General features: G+C 44.3%; 1 protein-coding gene across 2 annotated transcripts in view; it reads left to right on the top strand.

Annotated features, from left to right (window-relative positions):
* The window catches only part of CRYBG1 (crystallin beta-gamma domain containing 1), a 179901-nt gene that overhangs the window by 124979 nt on the left and 36741 nt on the right, over positions 1 to 18181 (top strand). The gene's annotated exons all lie outside the window — the stretch shown is intronic.

Genomic DNA, 18181 nt, shown 5'->3' on the forward strand with positions numbered 1-18181 from the left:
GAATATTTCCAAGCTGCATGACTTGGTAGGAAATGAACATACTTTGTTCTTAAAAGGTACTTCAGCAAAACAAAATTTAAAAAAATTTAAAAGTAAAGGATTCGAAAGGCACTCACCACTTTTTCAGTTCATTAATCTTCAACAGTTTATTCAATCTTCTATGAAATCAGATGGTGCCAGAGATTTGTAACTTTTATTAAAAATTTCCAGTACTTATCAGCTGCTGTATGACCTGCAGGAAGTAGTGTATTCTTTCCAGTTTGGAGAGCAGGAAAGGTTTTCTATGGGGATTTGCTGCTGCCCTGGACAGATTGTCACGGACAGAGGTGGCAGCCGAGGCACTGTGCCAGACTGGAAAGAATACACCATCTTCTGCCGAACGTACAGCAGCTGATAAGTACTAGAAGACTGGGGATTTTTTTTTTTAATAGAAGTAAATCTCTGGCACTTTCTCACACCAGTTAATGTGAAAGAAATATATTTTTGCTGGAGTACCCCTTTTTATATTACACCCCAGATCCCCTGTCATGATACAAGAGACCATGACACTTATTTCTTATGCTCGCGTTGCATTGAATAAAACAAGATAAATAAATCGATTGTTTAAAATTGGATTCTGGTATGTGCAGAAATCCAGGAATGCACCAAGTATTTGTCATAATGACACCAGTCAGCTCTATACAGCATGTGAGAAAATAACCTGTCATCAGAAGCTGCATCTGCCAACATCAAGCAAGTCCAACTTCTAGTGAGCTGTATTGTGCTGTACGTCCCACCATTTGTCTGCCAAATGTTGTCATGCAGTGGTTGGATCAAAGGCAGAGGAGGGCCAATGTGGGTGGGGGAGAACGAAGTAAATAATGAGTGACAGAAGGTAAATACCAGCTCCCATTTGTCATTGAATGCTGTTTACCCATACATGGGTGGATCGTCCTGTAAGTACCAGAAATGAGGTGTTCTTTGTGTTTGTGACAACTGTTATAGGGAAGACCTCTTCCTTTAGTGGAGGTCTGATCGTCTTTTTTTTTTTTTTTTTTTTTATTTCTGCAAAAAATTTACCTTAAAGTAGACAAAGAGTACCAATTCAAACAAATGAGTCAAAAATATTAAACTTTTATTCGATAATTTTAGGGCTCAGCCACACTAACGTTTTTCTTTGTTTATAACGGATCCGTCCATATTAATTAAACGGATGAGCATAAACTGATGAGCAGACTGATTCAAACTGATCTTTTTTTAATGGTCTGGTTTTTTTTGGCTTAAAAAAACTGACTTTTGTACATAAGTTTGCATCAGTCAGCATCCATTTTTCTATACGTTTATTTTTCTGCTTTGGTTTCTTGCCGCTTGCCGCAAAAACGGATGAAAACAAACGGATGTGAACGGAAATACCTTCCGTTTTAGATCCGTCCTCATTGACTACAATGTAAAAAAAAACGGAAGTGCACTTTCCATTCGTGATCCGTTTTTTTAAGCGGAAAGAAAAATACTGCAAACACTATTTTTTCTTCAGTTCAAAAAAACGGATCTTGAACGGATTGCATGCAAACGGAGCACAATTAGGGCAAATGGAGCACACTAATGTATCATGGGAAACTATGGGGATTTTAACGGATGCGACAGTTTCCGTTTTGCTTACTCCAAAACGGAAAAGGTAGACGGAATGGTGCCGGATGGTCAAACGCTGATGTGAACGTAGCCTTAGTTGTTTCATCGCTTAGCAAGGGCAGCATGGACATTGTAAGTGATTGCCCTTAACTGTATACATTGCCTGTCCTCGCTCCCGGTGTTGTTCTATGGCGGACAATGTTTTTAGGTCAGGACCAAAAGACACGATTAGCTGATGATCGTTGTCTCTATTATACAGTGCGATAATCGTTTCGAATCGGCCTGATTTGGCCAATTATCGCTCCATGTAATAGAGCCCTTATCGTGTTTGCAGGGGACCTTTAGCAAACGGCAGCAATCCTGCCATGCACACCATTGTTGTTCAGTGTTCTTTTTGTCCTGATTGTGGGCTTGGTGGGCTATTATATGCCTTGCATTTGAGGCTCCCGGTTCCCCTGCTCCTCATCAACCAATCAGTCACCAACCCTACCAGGATCCATAGCTGATTTTGCTGCAAACTCGCAGCATGGAATCCGCTGCGGATCAGGTACGTGTCAAGCTACCCTAAGGATGTATTAGTCCAGTTTTCTAGATCGTGCTTGCTTACTTAGCCTATTAAACAGCCCAATCATCGTGCGGCCAACCCTTTGCTTTAATCAGCCATCGGACTCATATGTCCCCATACACAGATAGATGTCCGGTCGGCATGCTGAAAGACTGCAAATGCATTTTCTGATCACTGTCTTTAAAGGCCCTATTACACAAAGCGATTATCGGCCCTATTTGGCCGTTATGGCCGATAATCGACTGCTGTCGTTTGTCTTTCAATATTTTGAAAGACAAACAACTATGATAGAAGTAATCTGCTGGCGTCGCTCCGTGGAATAGGAGCGGTGGCAGCAGACTGCCGCTATCCTTGGGCTGCCTGGACGATCTAGTGATCACCCATGCAGCCCCCCCCCGTACTCACCTGCTCGCTGCCTAAGCAGGTAATAGCGGCGGCAGCAAGCAAGGAGCAAGTGAGCGCTGACAGCTCTTGTTTGCTCCTCTCAGTCGCCCTGTGTCATAGGGGCTTAATACGCCAGGAGATAGCTGCCTGATTTGGCAGATAATCTCCCAGTGTAATAGGATGGCTTTGTTTAACAACTCTTCTGTTTGTGCCATAATACACTTCCACCAACCAACTTTCTAGATCCCTGTTGTTTACTTAAAGGCGTTATCCAGCATTCCAAAAAACATAGCTACTTTCTTGCAAAAACAGCGCCACCCCTGTCCTCAGGTTGTGTGTGGTATTACAATTTAGCCTGGATCACCCCTTTACAACTGTGTGACAACTCACACCTGCCCGTCATTTTAATTGATTGAAAATGCCTGACTTTAATTTCACCTTTAAATTATTTGATACTGCCGAAACCATGCACCCATGTGTCGAGTAATAGCTGTGTGATGTTGCTGGGATTACTGCCAACATGACCTGGGCATTGCTGGGCACACACATAAAAACCTTGTTTACGCACTGTTGAGGCATATAGACCTCATAAAGAAGGTGCTCCCTGCTCAGGCCTGTCCAACCAAGGGCCAGAATGAAGAGAAGCTCTGTGCGAGCAGCTCCTGCCCTGGTGAGCTCAAGTTATCGTCATACGTTATACTACATTTGCCCTGCAGGGGCCTCTGCACACAAAATGCTTGGCGTGCCACAGACTACTGCAAGTCAGAACCAGCTGTTTGCATTGTTGGGCATTTTGAAAGGGCTGTTCTCTGTGTTACCCCCTGAGGCTCACACGTTACAGCTTTGTTAAAGTGGTGTTCCCTTCAATCCAAAATTAATCCAAAAGAGATCGGACATAAGACTGCCTCCTACCGTATTGTGTGCACAGGACCTTAAATAGTAAGTTGTTTTAGGGTTTCTAATTCCCCTATAAATCAATACTACAAGTATAAGTAAGAAAGTGTGTTATATATTTTCTCCACTTAGCAGGCCCCTCTACTCATCCCGTTCTGAAGTTACAGCAGCTATCCATAGGATGTGTCTGACATTGCAGCTCTGCTACACTGGAGTGAATAAGACTGAACTCCCAAGTGTTTTTTTTTTTTTTTTTGTTAATCCTGGACAACCCCTAAAAGGCTTCTCTAATGGAAATGGTTAATCTACACAGGTATATTGATGTTATAGGGCTCTCATATTCTATAGCTCTGCGTATGTAGACATAGAGAGGGTAGCATATCTTTAAAGGGGTTATCCAGCGCTACAAAAACGTGGTCGCTTTCCCCCCTCTCTTGTCTCCAGTTCAGGTGTGGTTTGCAATTAAGCTCCATTTACTTCAATGGAACTGAGTTTTAAAACCTGCACCCAATCTGTAGACAAGAGTGGTGCAAAAGTGGCCATGTTTTTGTAGCGCTGGATAACCCCTTTAAACATATGCAAATACTAGCTTTTACCACCCAGAGAGGGAACCCCCAACTATTGGCTTAAAGGGGCATTTCCAACATCTAAAGCCATGCCCTTACCACAGAATAGGACATAACAAGCAATCATGATGAGAACAGAGAAAAATGGTGCGTTTACACGAAGCGATAATTGGCCCGATCGTACGTTTAACTATGTCGGAGTAACGATTTTTTTTCATAACGATCAGCGTTTAGACTGTACGATATATCGTACGGAAAAATCGTTTTGCGATCGCGCGCCCGCTGCCCGGCCCCCTGCTCGCAGCCCGGCCTCCCGCTCATCCGCAGCCCCCTGCGCCGGCTCGATCGCCACCCCCGCCGCTCTCATCACCGCCGCAGCCGCTCTCATCACCACCCGCCGCACCTACCACCGCCGCTCCGATCGCCACCCCCGCCGCCGCTCGGGTCGACCCTAATCGCCGCCACCCCCCCGTCGCCGCCGCTCCGATCGCCCCCGCCGGCCCACGGTCATACATTACCTGCTCAGCTCAGTCATCCCCGGCTCCGCTCTTCAGTGCACTGATTGGCTGAAGAGGGGAGCCGGGAATTTCAAATGGCTCCTCTTCAGCCAATCAGTGCTCCTCTTCAGCACTGATTGGCTGAAGAGGAGCCGCTTGAAATTCCCGGCTCCCCTCTTCAGCCAATCAGTGCACTGAAGAGCGGAGGCGGGGATGGCTGAAGACCTGTTGCGCGGATCAGGTAACGTATGACCGTGGGCCGGCGGTGGCGACCGGAGCGGCCGCGGCTGGTGGCGATCAGAGCGGCGGGGGAAGCGATCGGAGCGGCAGCGGCGGGGGTAGCGATCGGAGCGGCGGCGGGTGGAGATCGGAGCGGCGGGGGTAGCGATCGGAGCGGGGGGGGTGACTGGAGCGGCGGGTGGTGATCAGAGGGGCGGTGGCAATCAGAGCGGCGGGGGTGGCGATCGAGCCGGCGCAGGGGGCTGCGGACGGGGGGCCGGGCTGCGGGCGGGGCTGCGGGCGGCCGGACTATCGCGTGACGACTGTTTACACGGAACGATCGACAAATTTTTGACGAACGACGATTTGATGACATGTTGAAAGATCAAAACAGACGATTGCTCGTTCGTCGTTTGATCGTTCGCTGCGTTTACTCGTACAATTATCGTTCGATTTCGATCGTTATCGCGCAAATTCGTCCGATAATTGTTACGTGTAAACGCACCAAAACTCTCCTCCATTTATTGTCGGAGGGGTCTTTGGATATTGCCAGGTGCTAAGCTCGGCACTTTTCAGAAGCCCCATAGAGAATGAATTGAGTGTCTGGTTTGCTTCTATGTTGTGCTTCATTCATTAAGGGGACTGTTTTCCTCATGATTGGTGGGGTCCTGACGGTTGGACCCCCACTGATTAGCGGGGACCTCCACCAACAGCAAGCAGGGAGGAGTGGGGGGACGCAGGAAGCTGGCCCATAGGAAAGAGTGCTGGTCTGTTACCGCTGCTCCTATTGCACGGAGCGACAGCCAGCAGACTGTCGCTTTAATTCTAGTCTTTTTCTACACGTTGAAAGACTAGGATCATTGTGCATGTCGGCTGATCGTTGCCTTTTAACAGTTTAACAGGAGCTATTAAACCAAGTGATTTAATAATCTGCCAAATATGGCCGATAATCGCTTGGTGTAATAGGACCTTAAAGGAGCACTCCGCCCCCCCCCCCCCCAAAAAAAAAAAAACAAAAAACAAACCTGGACATACACACACAAAATATACTTACCATCACATCGGTGACGATTGTCGCTCAAATCTCCCGCCGGCCGCGTCCCCGCCATCTTCTCCCGCCATCCTCAGAGTTATATAACTTTGTAATGGTACGTTTAGGCAGAATCATTATTGTTCGAAATTTCAGAGATAATCGGCTCGTGTAAACACAGCGAATGATCAAGCGACGAGCGAGAGATCTTTCAAAATGTTCTCAAATCATCATTGGTCGTTCGCTAACAATTCGCAGAAGGTTTAATGTAAACAGTCTTTCACCGATTCACTCTGTGTGAGATGGGCTTAAAGGGGTAGTGCGGCGCTAAACAATTATTCACTAAATAACACACATTAAAAAGTTATACAACTTTGTAATGTATGTTATGTTAGTGAAAGGCCTCCTTCCCGTGTTCCCCACCCACCCACCCACGCTAGACCCAGAAGTGTAGTGCTCTATACCCACCTGATTCGTGTCGACCACAGTCCATCTTGTGACAATGATGTCATCTTCAGGAGGCCGGCCGGACCGCACTAGCCCTCCTTCATGCTGCCCCCCCCCCTCTGCGGCATCATCAGCTGCTCAGCTGCGATTGGCTGAGCACAGTTATGCTCAGCCAATCACGGCTGAGCAGCTGATGATGCGGCAGAGGTGGGCCGGCGCGAGGAACGGTCAGAGCGGTTCGGCCGGCCTCCCGAAGATGACATCATTGTCCCAAGATGGCGGACGGTGGTCGATACGAATCAGGTGAGTATAGAGCACTACACTTCCGGGTCTGGCGTGGGTGGGGGGAAACACTGGAAAGGGGGCCATTCACATACATAACATACATTACAAAGTTGTATAACTTTGTAATGTGTGTTATTTAGTGGATAATTGTTTAGCGCCGCACTACCCCTTTAAGCGGTCTTAAAACGATGGCAATAACGATTTTTCCAAACAATATATTCTGACTAAACGCTGATCGTTATAAAAAAAACCACATTATTACTTCAAAATCGTTAATCGTTCGATTGGGCAAATTATCGCTCTTTGTAAACGCAGCATAATGTGTGTTAATTAAGGGGTAGTGCGGCGTTTAAAAATTATTCACTAAATAACACACATTACAAAGTTATACAACTTTGTAATGTGTGTTATGTAAGTGAATGGCACCCTTACCCGTGTCCCCCCCCCCCCCACCCCCGGAAGTGTGGTGCAGTATACTCACCAGATTACTGTCGACCCCGGCCGCCATCTTGGGTCAAGCAACGTCATCTTAGGGAGGCCGGCTGGACCGCTCCAGCTCTCCCACATGCCGCCCCCCCCTCTGCCGCATCATCAGCTGCTCAGCCACGATTGGCTGAGCACAGTTATGCTCAGCCATGTTTTTGCAGTTCATTTAATGTGTATATATTTAAATGGTTACTTTTAACATATACAAAAACATGGTTAACCACATTTTTGTGTATGGGAAATGGAAATGGAAGTCAATGGAAAAAAAAAAAGATCCAAAGGTATTTTGTACAATTTGCGTTATCTTTCTTTTTTTTTTTAATATTATTTTTTCCATAAAAGGGATACGTTAAACGGAATGCAAAAATGCAGTGTGAACCCAGCTTTGCTGTTAAATTGTTAAGGGGCATCCCATGTAGCGTTAAAACTTTGACTAATACTTCAGCCTAATGACACAAACAGGGTATTCTTTTTATAGTGGAGACATAAATGACTTTGTTTTTGCCATCAGCATCTCTGGGCCTTGCCGGACACTAAGATTCATTGCCTGAATCCTGGTTGCTTCCTGGGGCACATGTCAGAAGGAACTGTGGATGACCAGAAGGAACTAGTGTTGTTCTTTTTTTTTTTCACTTCAGAGTGAACGACTTTGTTTTTTCAGGTAACAACAGTAAAGCAGCTGCACTACTGAGAGATGCGTGCCGCCTTTTCCCCAATTTTATTACTGTACAAATAGGTCATTACAGCTACTAATAAAATGCAGGGTGAGCTTTACTTTTAAGAAGACTTTACCAGTGACGCATTCTGTACATAGATTAAGAGAAGCTAGGTGGTGTCACTTTACAAAGTTATTTTTATGCTGGCTTTTCTCAATATTTACATAAGGTAATGTTACTAGCTTCCCTGTAATTAGGGATTTATAAAGTGAAGCTCTGTAGTAGACCTGGGCGCACACGCACGGCTTCTTCTATGTGACAGCATTACAACCATACACACAGCATGTAATGTAATCTATTACTGAGAACGGTGAAAAACAGCAGCCTAGCTACCTATAACCTCAGAGTAGGGCTGGGGATGTGGCCAAAAAATAGAATCCCTTTCTCTCTTTTAAATATTTCTGGTTTATTTTATTAATATATATATTATAATAATGAGGTGTGTAGTAGTACAGGTATAGTGGGTGAGAAACGAAAAAAATTCCATCCACGGCTTTAATAAAATTGTGGTAGCTTTATTGGGACATCACAAAACAAAAAACAAACAAATAAAAGATAAAACACGCCGACGCGTTGCAGGGTTAGAACCCCAAAACCATGATTAAGGGGTTCTAACCCTGCAACGCGTCAGCGTGTTTTTATCTTTTATTTGTTTGTTTTTTGTTTTGTGATGTCCCAATAAAGCTACCACAATTTTATTGAAGCCGTGAATGGAATTTTTTCGTTTCATGGACTTTCTGGGTTGCAGCCCGCAATACAGCCAGAACGTGCTTCACTTCCAGGAGGTCCACACACACCTGCGCTAATTGTGGTTATCAAGGGTGAGCTGACATATTCTCCTTTTATGATAGTGGGTGAGAGGTGTAGTAATAGTAGAGATATAGTAGATGAGGGGGTAGTTGTGCCAGGTCCTCTCCCACTCTCCGGTGATGGTGCTCTGGTCTCTCCAGCCAATCTTTCTCTCACTCAAAGGGCTCCTCAGTTCCCAGCTGCTTTGGCTGCTCATGATCCTGGAGGATCTCTTGTGTGGGGACGGCAGGACTCTCCTGTGTCCGGACACAGCAGCGCTGTATCCAGCAAGGGGAGCTCTGACCTGCAGAAGGAGCAGCTTCAGCTCCAGGCCAGGTCACACAACATGTTCAAGATGGAGGCCACCGGTAAACCTGAGCCCTTACCCTGAGCTCCACTACTCCCCCTGCAGGAGAGCACAATTTTCTTTTTCAACCAGCCCTCAAAGACAATGAGTAAAACCCCTATTACACGGGGTGACTGTGAGGAGCAAATAAGCACTGTGAGCATTGCTGCGGCAGCGAGCGGGTGAGAGTCGAGGGGGGGGGGGGGCACGGAGAGGTGCAGGGGGGGGCTGCCCAGGTGATCGCTTGATCATCCGGGCAGCCCATAGCATATAGCAGCTATCCTATTCCACTGAGCGATGGCAGCATATCGCTGCTATATGAGTAGTCTCTCTTTCAACATGTTGAAAGACAAATGACTACAACGATCAGCCGACATCGTTCATGTCTACTGATTGTTGTGTTCTATTACACAGGATGATTGTCGGCCGGAACGGCTGATAATCGTTCCATGTAATAGGGCCTTAAGTAGTATAAATGAAAAAGAAACATATCCCCTGGCCCAGAGCATACATTACCTGCTCGGCGCCGCAGCTGTCTGTGAGGCTCCCGGCTCCCCTTGCTCCCTATCAGCCAATCAGTGCACTGCAGCACTGATTGGCTGATGGGGACCGACGGTAACCATGAGCCTTACACACAGCCGCAGCACAAAGTAGGTAATGTATGCTCCGGACGGGGGGTTAAGGGGGCTGGCTTACATATCCGCAGTGGAATACAAATTCTGCTGCGGATATGTAACCCCCATAGACCTCGCAGCGTGAAATCCACTGTAGATCCAGTATGCGTGAAGGCACCCTTAATGTGGATTTACCAACCAGGAAAAGACCAATAATACAAGAGAAGGACAATGATTTAACAAGCTTCATGTGTAAAACCTAATAAAAAGAATTCCACCAAAACATCCAGACCTTAGCAATCAAGACACCCAATCCTTTACAGACTGATGCGTTTACACAGAGAGCTTTATCTGACAGATTTTGGCCAAAGCCAGGAATCTCTCCGTGTAAAGGCACCATCAGATTACCGGCTAGTAATTGCTTCAGCAATTGCTAAGAACGCAGGTAAAAGCAAATTGGAGGAGAGCTCCTACTCTCCGGAACACAACAACAGTATGTACACATACATGGTAATCTTGTACAGTAATGTTTTTACTCCCCTTATGTGTTTTAAGTACCTTTTTCTTTGAGAGTATCACCCCTCAAGATGACTTTCTTGTTCTGTATTTTAGGTGGCCTCCTCAAATAGGTTTAATTGTAATTCATACTTTTCAACCCACTACCTCACAGGGGTTATCAGGATAGGTAAAACACTATCTGTATGGTTACAAGTGTATATAAAACAATAAAGAAGCGATGCTTACCTCTATGCACTCCCCCGGTGTCCTCCTATGGGTCTCCAGTGTCCCGAAAGACAATCCTGCCCCCACTTCCGAGCACTGACCCAACTCAGCTAGTTATTGGCTTAGCAAGCTGTTACCGCCGAGACAAGTCAGCGGGATCGTCTCGGCGGGACACCGGAAACCCATAGGAGGAACTTGGGGGAGTGAGAAAAGGTAAGCATTGCTTCTTTTTGTATAAGTTTTCCCTATCCAGAAACCCCCATTAACACATTTTTATCTGGTGCTACACTGGATGACTAAAAAGAATCCTTTGGAAGAAGTACTTTTTGGTTCGTAACTAAACTACGATTTGACAAGCAGCAGCAGCATCCTACATTACCTGTCCAGGCTTCTTCTCCGTTCTGTCTTCATCCCGGGTCCCGCGCGCTCTATCTTCAGAGTGGCCGGTCAGCTGACAGAGCGCTCAGCCAATCACAGGCCGGGACCGCCGCGGCCTGTGATTGGCTGAGTGTGGCCTGTCAGCTGAACGGCGATTCTGAAGAAAGAGCGCGCGGGACTCGGGGAGGAAGACAGCGCTGAGAAGAAGCCCTGCAGGTAATGTATGATGCTGCAAGGACATCGGTAGCGATGTCCTTGCAGCCCTCGCTCAACGATTATCGGGCCGTGGAAAAGGCCCAGTAAACGAGCGGCAATCTAGCAGATCGCCGCTCGTTTACATCGTTGATTGGGCCCTCCTCGGCCCGTGGAATAGGACACTAAGTCATTCACTTCTATAGTGCTTACAGAGGATTTTTTTTTTTCATTACTGTACTTTAATGTTATTGATTCTTTAGGTTTCCAGCACATTGTTGCATTTTAGATTAGTTTGTTGGTTAAATATTAGCCAGCCCACCTTGGATATGTACTTTAGTCCATTACCACTGTCATTAATACAGTCAGGCAATGTGTTTAGCAAAACTTTTATATGTTTAGCTAATTACTAGTAGTAGTTTTGCTTGTGTTTCTTTGGAAATAAGGCTTGGCTTCGTTCTCCGCTGACAGGTAAGTAATGTCACTTGAGACATTCTTTTGCTACCTTTGTGTGAAAAGCTTTTCTTGCTACAGGTATGTCCAAAAGACTTAGTGGGTTTATAAAATTTTGCAATGTAGCTGTTACATATGCCTTGAATAAGAGTTATTCTTGGCTGTAGCATTAATCCCCTATCCAATGGATGGTACAAGGGGTTGTCAAGCAAAAATCTTTTTCTTTTAAATCAACTGATATCACAAAGTTATATAGATTTGTAATTTACTTGTATTAAAAAATCTCAAGTCTTCCCATAGTTATTAGCTGCTGTATGTCATGCAGGAAATGTTTTATTTTCATTCTGACACAGTGCTCTCTGCTGACATCTCTGGCCAAGACAGGAACTCTGTCTCGGTTTTCTATGAATCCCCATAGAAAACCTCTCCTGTTCTGGACAGTTCCTGTCTCGGCCAGAGATGTCAGCAGAGAGCACTGTGTCAGACTGAAAATAAAACTTTTCCTGTTCAATTCAGTTATAATATATGTCTAATAGGTAAAAAAAAGAAATAATAATAATAAAAAAAAAATATATATATATATATAATATATATCTCAGCCCCGACACGGTATAACTCATGCAGTGCTATTTAAGATACCAGAATATTATATCTCAATATCTGCTTTGTCTCTCCTTTTTATCGTGAAACAGATTTGTTTATTGACTTCCCGATGATGCACGAGAGCTGGAGTCTTGCATCTAGTCGACTAGGGTGACACTATGGTATTGTAGGGATAGGCTTGAGATTGGGGTCATCTGAGTAAAGGCAACAATTATGTAGGGAAATGGTGCGTTTACATATACAGTTTTATCTGACAGATTTCTGAAGCCAAAACCAACTGACTATAAACAGGGAACAGGTCATAAAGGAAAGACTGATTTCTCCTCTTTTCAGATCCATTCCTGGCTTTGGCTTCAAGAATCTGTCAGATAAATCTGTCTGTGTAAATTCACCAAAAGGCTATCTCATTTTGCAATTTAGTTAATTGTTAAAGGACATGCCAATGAAAACTGTTTCATTATTAAGCTAATAGTTTTTTTCTGTGAAAATGCTTTTTTGCAAAAACATTCTTGCAAGTTTTTTTGTGTAGTATTACCTTTCAGCTTTATTTTTTGTTCTTTGGAACTGAGGCACCTATTAAGCTGGATTTATTGCAAATTGTAGTTGAGATTGAAGGCACATCGCATAGATCGCTACACTGTCTAATTTATTAAGGGTTTCACCTCTTAATAAATAAGGGAGGTGTAAACCAGCTGCATTTTCCATTAAAACTGGCATGGAATACAATGTTGCTGATTGTGTTGCATCTGAAGTGGATTGTGGTTGGTGGAGGCCCCGGGCAAAGATTCTGATTGACACCCCCCATGCCCCAACCCTCCCCCCCCTGCAATATTGCAATCGCTCTTGTCTAATTTAACGGCCATTGCCAGCAGCAACAGTCCATTCTCTTCCTATTCCTCTTATCTGTCAAGATGCAGATGCTAAAACTAGTGCACAGCACCTTTTAAGACTAAAGATTATGACACAAATATCACCCTTCACCCAGCCCTATTTATAGAAAAATATAAAAAAAGCTATATTTTATTTAAAGGGGTACTGTCTTTTCAATAAACTTTTGACATGTTGTTGAGACATTTCAAAAGTTTAGATTGGGACAGGTCTGAGTCCTAAGTCCTGCTGCGATTTATACACAGATGAAGAGTCCGGTTGCCCAGTCTGACTCATTTGTCCATTATGCTCTGCTTCATCCACTTAGTGCTAGTGATTGCATTTGTCCCCAGCTATCATGAAGACAACTTCTGGCCACATCTCTGCCAGTATCTGCCATCATTATTTTGGACTTCTCACTCCAGCACCATCCTCATCCTATACAAACTTCTCATCTCTATTGTCTCCTGTAGTATTAGGCTCCTCTGTGCAACCCATGTATAGTATTAGGCCCCTTTGTGCAGTATTAAGCTCCTCTGTTCTTCACAAAAATAAAAGAAAATAATAAGAAAAAACTCACCTGACACATTGTTCCCCCTTCTTCTCTTCTGGTAATCTCTCAGCCAGTGTAGCCAGTAGGCATCTGCTCTGGAAATCCTTGACATTCTGCCAATGTAACTTATTCAACTGTTGGTATAACTTGAAGGTGCACACACAGTTGAATGGTAATCTCACCTTGGTATCTGGAGTGCTGCACAGCAGTTGAGCTGTGTTTTTTGTGGTCTCTGGGCTTAGGAAGAGGGCTGTAGTGTTAACGCTCTGGAACCAAGGGCGCTTTAAAAATAAGTATTAATAAATATAGTGGCTGGTGGATGCTCCCCCTTTAAGCGAACCTTGATTATGTGTATAGCCACCTCAGATGAGCACATCATTAAAAAAAAAAAAAAAAAAAGTTTTGACATTTCTTGTGTAAATGTTAAATTTTATTATTATTTATCTGGGTGCTCTGACTCTCACCTATTGCCAGTGGGGAGAAGCACTTGCTTAACATGTTCCTTCCTCAATCTCATCCTGTGCAGGAAACAGACTTTTTTAAGTTAGTCTAAGGGCCCATCTCATGCAGTAATAAGGGGAAAGAAGCCCTTGGCTTCACTAGCAGTCGGTAAAGGTCTGAGCACCCAGAGCCTGAGCGATCAGAACATTTAATGTTTTTAGACATGTGAGTTTTTTCTTCTTCTTCTTTGTTCGTTTTAAATCACTAGTACAAAAAATGAAGTTCATATGACTTTTCAGGATAAGCTGTTGTGTGGGTGTGTAAGTACATGGAGAATAGAAGTATTTCTGGGCATTATAGAACTTATTTATGGCATTTTCCATTAGTATTGCCATAATCGGCGCAAATTAAACAGTAACCCTTAATATGGCTGCGTTGACAGAAAAATAGAAAAGGTATGGTAAAGTGCTGCGGAATCTGTTGGCGCTATATAAATAAAAATAATTATTATATTATTATTATGGTTTTCTGAAGGAGGAGATTTAAAAAAGAATGAAAGAAAAACTTAAGCCCATCATAAAGACTGCATTTGTCAGTCATGGGTTAAATAACTCAAATTGCTTTGGATATTTAGCAGCTGAAAGAGAAGTGAGGATGAGTCAGGCTCTATTCTCTTCCTGCTCTGGGGGGTTACTAGTGTTGCCAGCTTGTCTGTATATATATGTTTATGCTGGCAGCTTGGTGTCAAGATTTTTATAATTTTTTGCTGCTGTCAGTGATTGACTGACTGAATGAATTCGGCCTTTGGTAAAATGTTTGTAGCTCACCTACAAACATTATAGTATATGCAAAGTCATATATGAAGGCTGAGCTCTGTTTTGTTGCTATGGGCAGTTTACACCAGTTTTATGCTCATTGATACAGATGTGCCCTTTAGAGATGAGCAAACCCGAACGCTCGGCATTTGATTATCGGTGGCTGAAGAAGTTGAATACAGCCCTAAGGCTTCCTGGAAAACCTGGTAATAGCCATAGGCTGTATCCATGTTTTCCAGGACTCCCTCAGGTGTCACAAAGTGTTTTATGAAAAAAAAAAAAAAAAAAAAACTGTATAAATGCAGCATGCTTTTTGGAACTAGTAAAACTGGTAAATTCACAAAAGATACATTTCTTATCAGGTCGGTACCAAGTACAGAGCTGCAGATAGGTGATAGGGAGATAAATGATTTGTTTTATTTTTGCCATTTGCAGATTTATAAAATTGCAATTTTTCTTGGAAGCTGAAGTTCCACAGATATGATGCTGAGCCTCAGCATGCATGCCTCCCTCACCTTTCTTCTCCTTGACTGATTGGTGTGCAGGGATGGAGGTCAGACCTTTACTTCAATCAGTGAACACAGAAAGGTGGGTGGGATGAAATAGGGAAGCATGCTGTTCATTTCTGTGGCCCTTCAGCTTCCAAGGATAAATGCTATTTTATAACTCTGCAAATGGCCATCAGCAAGTGCCTGCAGCCCTGTTCCTGGTAAAAACCTGACAGATTCATTTCTATGTTATGCCCAAAGATGTCATATCCATGACCCAGTGTGATCAGTAAGGCTGGGTTTACATATATAAGTTTGCATCAGTTGCAGTTTTTGTCTAAAAACTGACCACAACTGATGTCACAACTGATGCCAAAAATGCATCAGTTGTCATCAGTTTTTCTATCCTTCTTTTCATTAAAAACCATCAGTTGTCACAAGTTGCTCTCATCAGTTGACATTTTTTTCCCCTGTATATGTTTTCCTGTCATTTTCAATGGGATTTGCGGGGGAGTGCACAGGGGGCTATATACTACAGGGGGAGAGCACATAGGGGGGCTAATTGGAAAGGGGAGAGTGCACATGGGGGGCTATAGGGAGAGCGCACAGGGGGCTATATACTAATTGGGGGAGAGCGCACAGGGGAGCTATATACTAATTGGGGGAGAGCGCACAGGGGGGCTAGGGAGCTCACATAGGGCTACATACTACAAGGGGAGAGCGCACAGTGGGGCTATATGGGAGGGGGAGAGCACACGGGGGCTAATTGGGTGGGGGAGAGCACACAGGGGGGCTAAATACTACTGGGGGAGCAACAGGGGGGGCTATGTACTACTGGGGGAGCAACGGGGGGGCTATAGGGGAGGGGGAGAGCACACAGGGGGAGAGAGGTGTTTATTTCTGTATACTGTGCTGCTCTTTGGCTGAACGCCGGACGCCAGAGCCGAACGGCATGCGTCCTGCCCGGCGAGGCATCCGGTGCTTTATTTGTTTGAATGAGTGCAGCGCCGGAGCGGCGGTGCGTTAGGACGCTGCAAGATACGTCCTGACGCACCTATGGTCCAGCGATGCGGCGGCCTCGACTTTACCGCCGCATATTTTGAACTGTCCCATTCAAAATAATGGGATCAGTTCAGTGATGCGTTTACCTCCGGCGCTTTTCTCCTGCGCCGGAGGGAACACCGCCGCACAGATGCAGATATGTAAACCCGGCCTAACTTTTGACTTGTCTGATGACATGTCAGACGTTCCTGCAAATGTGTTTTCAGTAAAGAGATTCGAGTTGTGCTCATCTTACAGAGGAACAGTAAAATGGTTGATTATAACAACCATTCTGAATAATTCATTTATTTTTTAAAAGGCCTCTGAAAATAAAAGCTGAAATCTTATTGGTTGCAACTACTCCACTATTCCTTTGTTCGACCTAACATTTTTCTGCCCTGCTTACTACCTGAATAATACTATGATAATACTAGTTTTTATTTGTTCTTGTCCCATACCCTGTATGTCAGGTTTTTCAAGGAACCAAATGTTGTGTGGAACACTTAGTATGTCTTTTTACATTCCTTGCCAAAATGTGCATTGCTCTGTTTGTTCAAGGACGATAGAACGTATTATACCTAAAAGGTCAAGCTGTCGAGTTATGCATTTTTAAACTTATTAAAAAATGTCATCCTGAAATCTACTTTTTTCAAAGAAATCATGAAATACTTAGAAAGTGCCCTATCCTGAATCTGTGAGGGGTGTGTTTGGGGGAGGGGGGAAGGGGTCACAACATTCTCGTTGTAATTCCTTGGAATGCTGACCTACTGGTTTCAGATTGACCTAGTGTGAACAGTCCAGACCACATTAGTTCTGATAGGGAAAGTAGAGTTCAGTAGTCACTTTTCTGGTTTCCTTTCATAGAATCTTTTCATGATGTTTGTTGAAGGATATTTGCACATGGGTTGGAAATTCTGCACATGTTCTGTGGATTTGCACATTGAAAGTTTACAGCAGTTTATAGTACTGTGCACGTGGGTAGGATTTTACAAATCTTATCCATATAGTCTGCATATTTCCCTTATGCAAACTGACCCGCAGTAAAGATTTTAGCATTCCTTAGCTTCTGTTAGGGATTTTCTCCCAGATTCTACTCTTTTCTTCATAGAGCTGTGAAGAAAGGATATGTAAAGTAGCTCCTGTAAGTTTTCATAAATCTTCATGTAGCTCTTCTTTATAGAGCTGTTTACATTAGAAATGAATACTTGGGAATTCTGCCTCACAATCCATTTGCAGTGGAAAAATCCACAGCATGTATACCTACCCTTTAGATTAGCTCTTCCCAGTTCTGTGTGATTTTTAGGGTCTATTAATATATAGCTTAACTTCAAGGTCTGGTTCACACAGACTATGACACCGGCTGTTCTGTGACCTGGCCGTGTCACAGAACTGCCGGTGTCAGTGAAGATCATCCTGGCCGGTACTGCAGTACCGGTCGGATGAACTTCATTTATGTGGAATTGGCATGCGAGCGCATCCTGATTTACCATAGCACCCAATGGAAAGTGCATTCAGAGCCGCACTTACCATTGTGTGAACTGGCAGTTCTGTGTGGCCACTATTCATTAAATAGGGGATGCACTAAATTGACGTGACAGTTTTCCATGCGGCCACTTGCAATCCTGTCCAGAGCGTATACTATGGGGGACATTTATTAAGTCCGGCGTTTTTTACGCCGGACTTATAAATGTCCCCGCATCTCCGGCGCTACAGGGACTTATGTAGAGGCGGACTGCCTCTACATAAATCCTGTGCGCTCTGGTGCGCACCGCCGAAAACCTACGCCAGCTGAGGACTGGAGTAGGTTTTCGGCGTATCTTTTTGCGGAACGGATGGTGAATCGCGCGGACTCTTGAGTCCGTTCCGCCCCTTCACCCCGCCCCCCTGGCGTACCCAGCGGAAAGTGCCGATTTGTGAATAAATCGGCCATTTGCGAATAAAATCGGCAATTTCCGCCGAAAACCCCCGGACCGCACGATGATACATGTCCCCCTATGTGTTTACACTCCGGACAGGATTCTATTCATTTTCAATGCAAAGTATCTTTTGAATTAATCACAGCCTTTGTTGCAAATGGCTGTGATCAATTTAAAAAATGCATTGTTTAAACGTACCCTATGACTACATGTTTTCACATTAAGGGTCGGCAGTATAGTTGCTTAATTTAGAATTGCTAAATGT

Source organism: Dendropsophus ebraccatus, chromosome 6 (genome assembly GCF_027789765.1).
Source record: "Dendropsophus ebraccatus isolate aDenEbr1 chromosome 6, aDenEbr1.pat, whole genome shotgun sequence".
NCBI classification, from domain to species: domain Eukaryota; kingdom Metazoa; phylum Chordata; class Amphibia; order Anura; family Hylidae; genus Dendropsophus; species Dendropsophus ebraccatus.